At 38.4% G+C, this 10,347-nt stretch overlaps 1 long non-coding RNA gene across 2 annotated transcripts; it reads left to right on the top strand.

Moving 5' to 3' along the window:
* Positions 1-661: 661 nt before the first annotated feature.
* On the top strand, positions 662-10,023 carry LOC144305221 (uncharacterized). 2 transcript variants are annotated; one of them, XR_013372281.1, is made up of 3 exons: positions 662-1,114; positions 6,289-7,579; positions 9,116-10,023. It is a non-coding gene; the product is annotated as an uncharacterized LOC144305221 (long non-coding RNA). The 2 variants fall into 2 exon arrangements; XR_013372280.1 differs by having other exon boundaries at positions 6,289-10,023.
* The last annotated feature ends 324 nt before the right edge of the window (positions 10,024-10,347 follow it).

Genomic DNA, 10,347 nt, shown 5'->3' with positions numbered 1-10,347 from the left:
CCCAGGTTTCAAAGACATCAAGGGGATTTTAAAAGGGGACAAACCTACCAGGAATCTGGGTAGATTATATAATATGTAAAGCTGGTTTGGGAGTAGGAATAAGATCTACTATTTGTTAAACTCCTATGTGTCAGGCATTCTCTTGGGGCTTTACATTAGTTAAATCTGTGAATGTTTGTTGCCGTCATCTGATAAAGGCCACTCTGAAAGCTCAAATCCACTGAAATTTCTTCTCCATCCCCACCACAGCCCTCACTTTTGTTATAGCTTGAAATTGCGATTGAAAGTGAGTCCTTGATTTCTACTATTACAGTATAGGAATGTAAAGTATAATGGCACATTTTTCAGAAATAATTTAGCCCGGGGTAGCCATCAGATAGCTGAGAGAAGGTAAGGTTAGTGGGGAAGAGGAGATAGGAACAAAGAAGATACTGGGGGATTGACAGCTTTCTTGTAATTGAGGATGTGGGGTTCTGAAACAAGAGACGCATAACTATAGGCACCTGTTTCCTAGTCCATTATTTTACCTGGAGCTGGTGCCAATGATATGAATGGAGGGAATTTTAGAATTAGTAATAAATATATATCTCTGAAGAGAGATTGGAACTCTGCTTTTGTCATAATTCAGAATATTTCCAGTATTCTAAAAGAGTGGGGCAGCCAGATATCTTCAAGTATAATTAATTAGTTAAGGAATTTTTATTTTATTGATTCATTCATGAGACACACACGCACACAGAGGCAGAGACAAAGGCAGAGGGGGAAGCAGGCCTCCCGCGGGAAGCCCAATGCAGGACTCCCCCCCGGATCCTGGGATCACGTCCTGAGCCAAAAGGAGATGCTTAATCACTGAGCCACCCAGGCGTCCCAAGTAAAACTAATTTATTTATTTATGATAGAGATAGACACAGAGACACAGGAGGAGGGAGAAGCAGGCTCCATGCTGGGAGCCCGATGTGGGAATCGATCCAGGGACTCCAGGATCACGCCCTGGGCCAAAGGCAAGCGCTAAACCGCTGAGCCACCCAGGGATTCCCCCAAGTAAAACTAATTTAAACACATGTATGCACACTCCTTGAGGATCTGGCTTTGTTGAGTTGCACAGCTGTTACAGGTAATCTACTCTCATCTCATCTCATCTCATAGGTGGGGAAATCAAGACCCAGAGATCAATTGGCTTGCTCAAGCCATACCACGCGGCAGTTAGCAGCACACCTGAAATAGATGTCTGGTGACATTCACCCAATATCCTCAACATTACTCACCATATCAAACAGCTCTACATAACATCAAAAAAAGTATACTTTGGAGTGAAGTTAAACAGAGCTCACTTTCAGACCTATATAACAATGGCTAATGGGCTACAGTGAATCACACTTATGGGCTTCCTAATCAAACACAGGCAAAACATATATAGCTCAAAATTATACTAAAATTGTTTTTTTCACACCAACTGTAATATATTTGTATTTTATGGATTGCAGGTTGTAAGAATTAAATGAAACAACATATGTAAGAGGCCTAGCAAAGAACTGATTCTCATTTCTTTCCCCAATTATCAACAGATCATTTTCTTTGGGGGAAAAATATATAAATGATTGTCTCATTAGTCTTCCTGGACACCTTCAAGATCTCCTCCCAACATCCTAATTCTGCTTAAACTCTATTCTCTTTTTCACAGATGATGATCCAAAGAAAGTTTAAGGTTTTTTTCTTAATCACCCACTCCCAATCTTAGAGGTGTGAGACACTTACTCTGCCTTATAATGGTTATGCAAAGAAATGATGACAAAGCAAAGTATCTGTAATATTCCTTTAAAAACAACAGAAAATTTCTGAAATAGAAGTCGTATTGGGGTTGCTTCTATATTTTATAAGGAAGAGACTTCACATGCTGTCATGAGGAAGTATGTAGTCAGAGGTCCTTGTGCACTTAACCCTGATTGTGTTATAACACGTAGGAAAAAAATATTTTAAATTCTGGGTGGCTTTCACAAAGTCCCATCTCTGGCAATTTGTATACACTTTTCTTTCCCAATCTATACTGAAGCTCAGGAGTGAAGAATCTCCTGGTTTTAGGCATTAGTTCTGGAGAAAATAGGGTAGAGAATAAAAAATGCGTATTATTGAGCATGCCCTTTGTGTCAGGAACCACTTGATATAAATAATTCATACACCTATCTTGCCCTCTGGAAGGTAAGGCAAGGTAGAGAATTTGTTTTCTGGCTCACAACTAGCACCTAAGAGGAATGCCTGACCCATAGTGGGGGTTTAATACATACCTGTTCAATGAATAAATGAGCAGTCCACCAACCTGGGTAGCATTCCCTTCATTGTACTATTAAAGTGGCCAAACCTTAGAAAGATTAAATTTCCTGGACATGGTTTTAAACACTAGGTAGAGCCTGGACTTAAATCTGAACTGCTACCAGGTTTCCATTCTCTCTACTGTGTTGCACTGGTACAAGGAGCAGTGAATTATACTCAGTTCATCAGTCTCGTGGCTTAACAGGTTCAGAGGTGAGGCATTCTGTACGAATCAAAAATATGTTAATTTGATTCTCCCCAGTCCATGATGTGACCATCTTCCCTGCTTTTTGAATAACTTAAGTCTTATTGGGGGGGGGGGGAAGGTACATCTTGCAGCCTGCAGACATAAAAGATCATAAAAGATCTCAGTCAATTGTATGTGCTGAGATAATTTCTAATAATCCTGGGCAGCACAATGGCTTGGCCAAAGATCTTGTGTTCCAGATCTTGCAAAAGATGGGTAGTGTGACCATGGGTCAGTCATTCAACATTTCTGACTCTTGCTTTCTTCATCTATAGTTGCTGAGGTGTGGAAGAAGATAAATGTTACTAAGGATCATTCCAGAGCTGATATTCTATGATTTCTTCTCCCTCAACCACAACCAGGCAGCTCACATTTTAAGAATTGAGAAAATGTGAATTTTACTTTTCTTTCTCTCTCCTCAAGGAATCTCATGCATTTTTAGCATTGTTCCATATTTGGCTGTAGAGCTTACTCAAGGGCATTGTGAATTGCGGGAAAACATGGAATATGTTTTTCCTTGCCTACTCACGCAAACAGTTTAGGATTGTTTTCAGGGGTGATTCCCTGTTCATTAGATAAATTTTTCTACATCTTTACCCCTTCCTTATTTATAAAATTATTATTAATAAGTGTCAAGTAAGGTGGATCAGGAAAAAACAACAACAATGAAGTGATGAAATACAAGTATCATGGCCTTCATGTTGGGAATGGTAACAGGAACTAATAGAGACTGTGGCTGAATGAAGACCACAGCTCCTGTCTGGGGGGGGCGGGGGCAGGCCATCCTGAGTTTAGCCAAATTTTGTCGTGTATACTTACTGATCTAGGGTATCTAAATCATATTATGCTTTTTAAGCAAAGCCATAAATCTTGAACTTTCTACAAAATGTTCTGGTTTTTAATATTAGCTCTATTTCTAAAAGTGAACAAAAACTGTATAGGCCAAATAAAATATATAGTTGTGGGATGAATTTAAATAAGGGAATACTAGTTTGAATGCTCTGATTTAGAAAGATCTGTTTCTGAGAACTAGTGTTTCATTCTTGAGCAAGCAGAGTATGTATCTGTGTGTATACATGTTAGTTTACACCTGATTTGGCAAGTAACTTTTAGACGCTAAAAAAGGAGTGGGAGGAACATACTGATGAAATAATCTGTGACCGCATGGGAAGCAAAATGGAGTTCTCATGACACCCTAGATTGTTCCGTTAGACAAAAGCTACTCAAGTCTATTCTGAGCTGTTTCACTAGAAATAGATTCCACATTGAAGACTTAGGGAAATATCCTGCTAGGAGTAAGAAGATGGCTAAGATTAGCTCCTGTGAACAGAGGATGAAGTGCCCTGAAATGTGGTTGAGATGTGTGCCAATGGTTTAAACAAGAAAAGCCCTTCTTAAAAGTAGAAAGATCAAGGACTAAGACAGTGATGTTATAAAACAGCCTGCACACACAGATATATCCCCAAGCAACACTAACTTCTTGAGCACATTTCTCTCAAACAGTGAACATTCTAGTATACAAGTTAAAATTTTCTACACGTTTTTAATTTTAAAATAGTTTCCCAGGATTTTAGTGGTATGTTATATATGCTCATATATATATTTTTTCAAATACTATTGTCAGAAGAAGTAATTGACAAGGGCATAACAACAACAACAAAAAGACCTACCCTGCTTTCTCTTCCCTCTCTGTAGGAGAACAGGTCTCAGATTTACACAAAAGTGTCTGCCACCCAGGCCTCTTTGATGCACTGGTAACAAGGGTCCAGCGGGCCATGGTGCAACAAAATATGACAGAAGAGAGAAGACACTAGATAGAAGAGACAGTTGAGATGAAGAAACAGGAGAGGAGGTAGCACAAATCCCTCCTGTCCCAGATATATTTAGAAGTGATCAGAAAAAAAAAAAAAAAAAAGTGATCAGAAGAGTGATGGTTGTAACCATACAGTTGGGGTACAGCTGAGTAACAGAGACCCAGCTGGGGTTAGATTAATTTTCTGGCCCTTATTTATCCACTAAATTTTAAAAATTCCAAATATTATATTTTTCACAGGAGATTCTAAATATAAGTATTACTTTTCACGCAATATGAGCAATTTTCCCATTATCTCCTCTGAATCCTACTAGTAATACTGACATGCTTGCAGAATTGAACTTTATTTCTAAAGCAACATATTTTAGGAATGAACTTTGAGGATGAAAGAAATGAAAGGAGATATGATTATCTTTACCACACAATGAGAAACAATAGGAAGGTATTATGCTTTTCTGTATAGCACTTTCCTTACTATCACCCCAGGCTATAATCCCCTTGGTATTCCTGTATTCTCATCTACCTTGAGATTAAAGAGAACATAATTATTTCATCTAAAGCCTCAAAGGCATTTCCTAAGGTCCCGTTGCTGGGTGAACTGAACCCAGACCTTGATTCCTATGAATCCAATTATGGAGCTTTGTTAATTTGCCTATAAATCTTGATTTTACATTCCCATCTCTCAAACCCTTATTTTAGGATAAAGGTATCAAAGATAAGGTATGAATTAATAATTAAGAATAATCACTCTAAAAAAAAAAGAATAATCATTCTAACAAGACCCATATCAAAGATCGCCACTGGTTAAAATTGGGTAGTATGTAGGACAACACAACCTCAGAAACATCCTGAGTTCTAAGGAGTAAGAACATGCAAACTTACTTTTCTCTGGCAGCTCTAATGCTAGACAATGTATGTGCTATGGAGTAACCATCTCTCTCCCCCTCTTCCTTACAGCACGAAGTAACAGATGGGATATCTCAACTAAAAATGTCAGCACTTTATTGACCAAGCTTCTACTGGATTTCATAATAGCAATATGTGAATTACAATTTCTCATTTCAGGAACTAAGGGGGCATAATTATTATTCACGAAAACTTGTTTTTTTTTTTCATGCTGACATTTCAAATGTTATTCCATCCTTAAGACACATGTATTTTTCTCATTCTACAACATTGTCCTATGTAAGAAGTATTTCCTTTCTGACTCATAACTCAATGCTCAGACTATTAGACCATATCACCTGCTATAGGGTGACATGCATCTCATTAAAGATAGCTGCCATTATTAATGATCAAGCACAGTTCAATGAGTACAGTAAAATCTTAAAACATAAGCATAAAGCAAAACGCTAAAGATAAATTAGGGCTGCAGTGAAACTCAGCTTCAATAAAGCATCTGGCTGAAATATCTATATTCCGCTTCAGTCTAATACACTAGAAAATACTGGCTGTTGAGTATTAACTATAGGCCTTCTACAGAACAAATATTCACAATTTTATCTCTCCTGCAAGTAAACCTAAACCTAAATCTTAAAATATACCTAAAACCTTTAATAAAAACTCTATATAAATTTACAGAATTCATCTCTTTTGTGGGGTGCATTTTATGACTCGGATATTAATCTGCATTAGCATGGTACAAGAAGTATGTTAAATATTTTAAATGACTTGATTCAAATTTCCCTTCTGCTTTCATATTGAGTCAAATAACAAAAAGCATTTCTCAAGATAATATTGTTCATAGTTTACCACTGTTTCCCCCAAATGTGAGAAAGGGTCTAATTTATGGCATTATGCTACAGTATTTCCTTATCTTATTAAATGATGCCATTTTCTGCCTTTCTCACCCAAACAGCATCTGCTAGTCACAAAACTGGAAACACATCTTTTAATTAAATGCTTATTTTATTTTCCCTAGGGACAATGGATTGTAGAATTGCTTTCTCAAGATTTACTGCTTCCTTTCCCTTTATCTCAAGCCCTGATGTACAGTCAACTTGTCCTCTGAAGTAACAACTGTCCCATCTGGCTGAGAAGTGATGGACACGGCTCCTTAAGCACACCGTACTCTCCGTTCTTGGCACCTCCATGCCCGAAAGATATCAACAAATTGGATGGAATTCCAAGAACAGCCAGAAAAATGATTAAAGAGATGGAGGCACTGAATTATGAGGAAAGATGAAAGGACAAAATCTGTCTAGCTTGGCGAAGCAATGACTGAGGCGCCGTGTGATAACTGTCTACAAGTGTTTGAAGAAATATAAACACCAAGAGAGGAGAGGGCACTTTTTAGGATGGTCTACAGGATAAGCAGGGCAAAAAAAATAGAACTGAAGAAATGGGAGAGATTTCCTAAGAGGGGGAGCTTGCTCATCAGTTGCAGATTCTGATAAACAGCAAAACGAAGTCTAAAGAGAACAACATGTCTCTCACGCTTGTAGGTTGCAATCAAGATTGACCTACCTTGAGCAAATGGCAATCTGTTTGCATGTACACATGTACTATCTGTGCCTTTCCAGCTTACCAAGTGCTTCCACATTCACCTTCTCATTAAATTAACAAAACGGCCTTATGCCATTACCTGTTAACCTTAACTAAGAAAAAAAGGAAGTTTTCTTCTTCATAGGTGTTGAGGCAAACAGGAGATTTGCATGCAAAACCTAGATAACTCTGAGCTGACCATCTGTTTGCTCTTACAACACTCTATCTTCCAGGATTCCCATACAATGTTAGACCATGCTTACAATCTAGAAAAAGTATTTAGGGTTATGTTTAAACCAACAGTCCTCAACCTACCTGTTCTCTTGCTGTTCTTTGCTCAAATAGATTGGTTATAAAGTAGTTACCTGAGCAAAATTGTGTAAGTATTCTCTTAATGCTCTAGATGACCCAGGGTGAAATGATTCCTGTTTGGTTACTTTCTTCCCTTGGGTAATGGGCTCCATCGTGCCTTTAGCCCCTCATTCTGTCAGCTGCAGCCCTCAGATCTTTCATTAATGCAAAAATGTTGAGATTCACTTAACATGATACCCCTACACCTTGCAAGAATATTAGTTGTACTTCGTGAACCAAATTTTTTAAGGAGATGTAGTTCAAATGTGCTAACAGATGTCATTTGTGTTTTGTTGATGGGTTCCAGGTTGTGAATCCTTTCAACCACCTACCACATGTGAGGTGTCTGATGGAGATCTACTTAGAGAATAATCCAGGTATGAACATTATTGTTTCTAACTAGAGCTTTGGGTCCAAACCTCATTGATGAACTGGTCTGGAATATGTATGAGTTATGAAGACACTTCTGCATAGGTAAGAGTCTGAATGATATTCTCGTGTTATGCTTTCTTTCCCTGGTCTACATAATGGTTTCCTATTAGCCTTCTCTAGGTTATTGCTGGAAAGGAAAGAAGGACACATTTCTTACCCATTAGGAAACCCAAAGTACCTATACCATAATATCTACTGGGGAAGAAGTGAAAGAGTCAATCCCAAAGTAAATAATCCAGTGAAAACAAAAGATCTCCCCCAAATCAGGAGAATCTCCCTTGTAGAACTAAGAGCTCTTAGAAATGCTTCTCGTCATCCTGAAATGTGTGGACCTTTGCACAAATGTGTGCCCTTGATCTAGAACATACAAAACCCCCTAGGGGAGTATAAGGAAATTGGGGGTGGGGGAAACACTGGCCTTCACTCTAAAAACTACAGGATTTATCCCAAATACAAAGAAGAGTTTAGCAAGAGATGGTCTTGCCATGACAACCTTTCTGAGATGCTCTCATTAAAATAGTGACATCTACTGTAAAGCCAGCTCTGCCTGTTAGATGTTGGATGACTTCAAGTTTTTGAGTATATATGTTCTAGAGCAGTATGCCTCAAACTTTAATGTATATATGAATCACTGGGAATCTTGTTAAAGTTCAGGTTTTGATATAATTAATCTGAACTAGGGCCTAAGATGTTGAATTTCTAGTAAGTTCCCAGATGATGCTATTGCTATTGGTCCACGTACTACATTTAGAATAGCAAGATTCTATAGGGCATTTTCCATTCTAGCCGTATGACATAAAGTAAAAAAAAAAAAAAAAATACTGCAGACTAGCCATGTATATTTCAGAGAAAATTTACATTTTATTTAATTTTTTCATTTCATGTGGTATAAACAATGCATTCAGGTCATAAAACAGACATAGGGGGTCCCTGGGTAGCTCAGTCAGTTATGGGTAGGACTCTTGATTTTGGCTCAGGTCACGATCTCAAGGTAGTGAGATTGAGCCTGGCATTGGGCACCATGCTGGGCATGGGGCCTGCTTAAGATTCTCTCTCTCTCATTCTCCCTCTGCCCGGCCCTGCCTTCATGCATGCCTGCTCAATATCTCTCTCTCTCTCTCTCTCTCTCAATCTAAAAGAAACAAAACAAAAAAAGGAAAGAAAAAAAGCAGACACGTGTATTTGTATTTACATTAATATTTTATAACATTTTCCTTCTTTTAATTTTAGCTCAATTTTTACAAATACATTTCTAGGTCTATGTCCTGATTAAAAAAATCCTATTTTGGAAAAGAGTCCTGTAGAAGAATAGCCAGAAGTGTTAATTTTCCATAACCCTAACGACAAAAGCCTCACATGTAGACCATTGATGCTTTTGCCAAATAGGGCTAATATGGAGTTGCTATATTTTTTCTGATAAAGGTATTAATTTCTATAATATAAAGTGACAACATCTAACATTTCCTTCTTTTTTTATATAGAAGACACCTCAAAAAAAGGTGGAAGGAAAACAGAAGGAAGGAAGGAAGTAAAGAAGGAAGGGAGGAAGGAAATAAGGAAGTAAAGAAGGAAGGAAGGAGGGAAGGAAGGAAGGAAGGAAGGAAGGAAGGAAGGAAGGAAGGAAGGAAGGAAAATATACATTAAGAAAGAGAGGAAGAAAAGAAAAAGAATAACAACAACAACAAAAACAACAACAGTGGCTCCAGACTATCTTGACATCTAAGAGATATGTTTTACAAGGAATTTTTAAGTTTTGACCCCAAAAGTGGTCTTTCCTTCTTCCTCCTGGAGGCTAAGACACAAACCCAGATGAAGAACCTATCGGCTGCTGTTCTGGAGGGGTGGAGGAGGGGCCATCCAGACCCAGTGAATCACCAAGGAAACATGAGGCCTATTTTTCTGTGGAGCTAAACTTCAAAAAACAAGCCAAGAGATACAAAGGGAAAAGTGTGATTGCTTTGACAGCAAAAACAAGCAAATATCTCCAGAGGGGATTAGTCCCTCTGCTTCAAAGTAACCAAAATAAAGAGAGCTGAGCCAGCTTCACTGGGAACAGCACCTGTCCATCAGGCAAGGCTGAGCTAATGGAACAGCAAACAGCGTCTATGTGCACCACTCAGCAGCCTGGATGGCTAATACCAAGGAACACACTTTCACTATCAAGATTCAACTTTCTAAATCCAACATCCTCTCCTGGAATCATAGGGAGGTTAAGGATCACCCACATTCAGGCCAAACCACACCCCACCATGCCAGTGTGCCTTTCCTTGTCCATCCCACCAGCCTGCCTTCCAGGCTCCATCTTTCACAAAACAGTTTTAATTCTCAACCAAGTCTGAATTACTGGGGAAACACAAAAAACAAACAAATAAAACTTCCTTAAATTGAAGCCAAAGGTTAAGTCTCATTTATGAAAAAAAAAGGTTTTGGCCTCTGGAGAATTTCACTTCTACTCAGAAACTCTTCAAATAAAAGGATGGCTCTCATGCCCCCATGAAATATCCTTCTCTTTAGACAACTCATACGGTGGTATACAGATTTATTTTTTTAACTATCCAATTACTATCCCGTTTTCTTTCTTTTTTTTTATAAATTTATTTTTTATTGGTGTTCAATTTGCCAACATATAGAATAACACCCAGTGCTCATCCCATCAAGTGCCCCCCTCAGTGCCCGCCACCCAGTCACCCCCACCTCCCGCCCGCCTCCCCTT

The sequence above is a fragment of the Canis aureus genome, chromosome 35 (genome assembly GCF_053574225.1).
Source record: "Canis aureus isolate CA01 chromosome 35, VMU_Caureus_v.1.0, whole genome shotgun sequence".
In the NCBI taxonomy this organism is placed as follows: domain Eukaryota; kingdom Metazoa; phylum Chordata; class Mammalia; order Carnivora; family Canidae; genus Canis; species Canis aureus.
The sequence above is the reverse complement of the archived record's forward strand: the minus strand, read 5'-3'. Positions and strand labels throughout refer to the sequence as shown.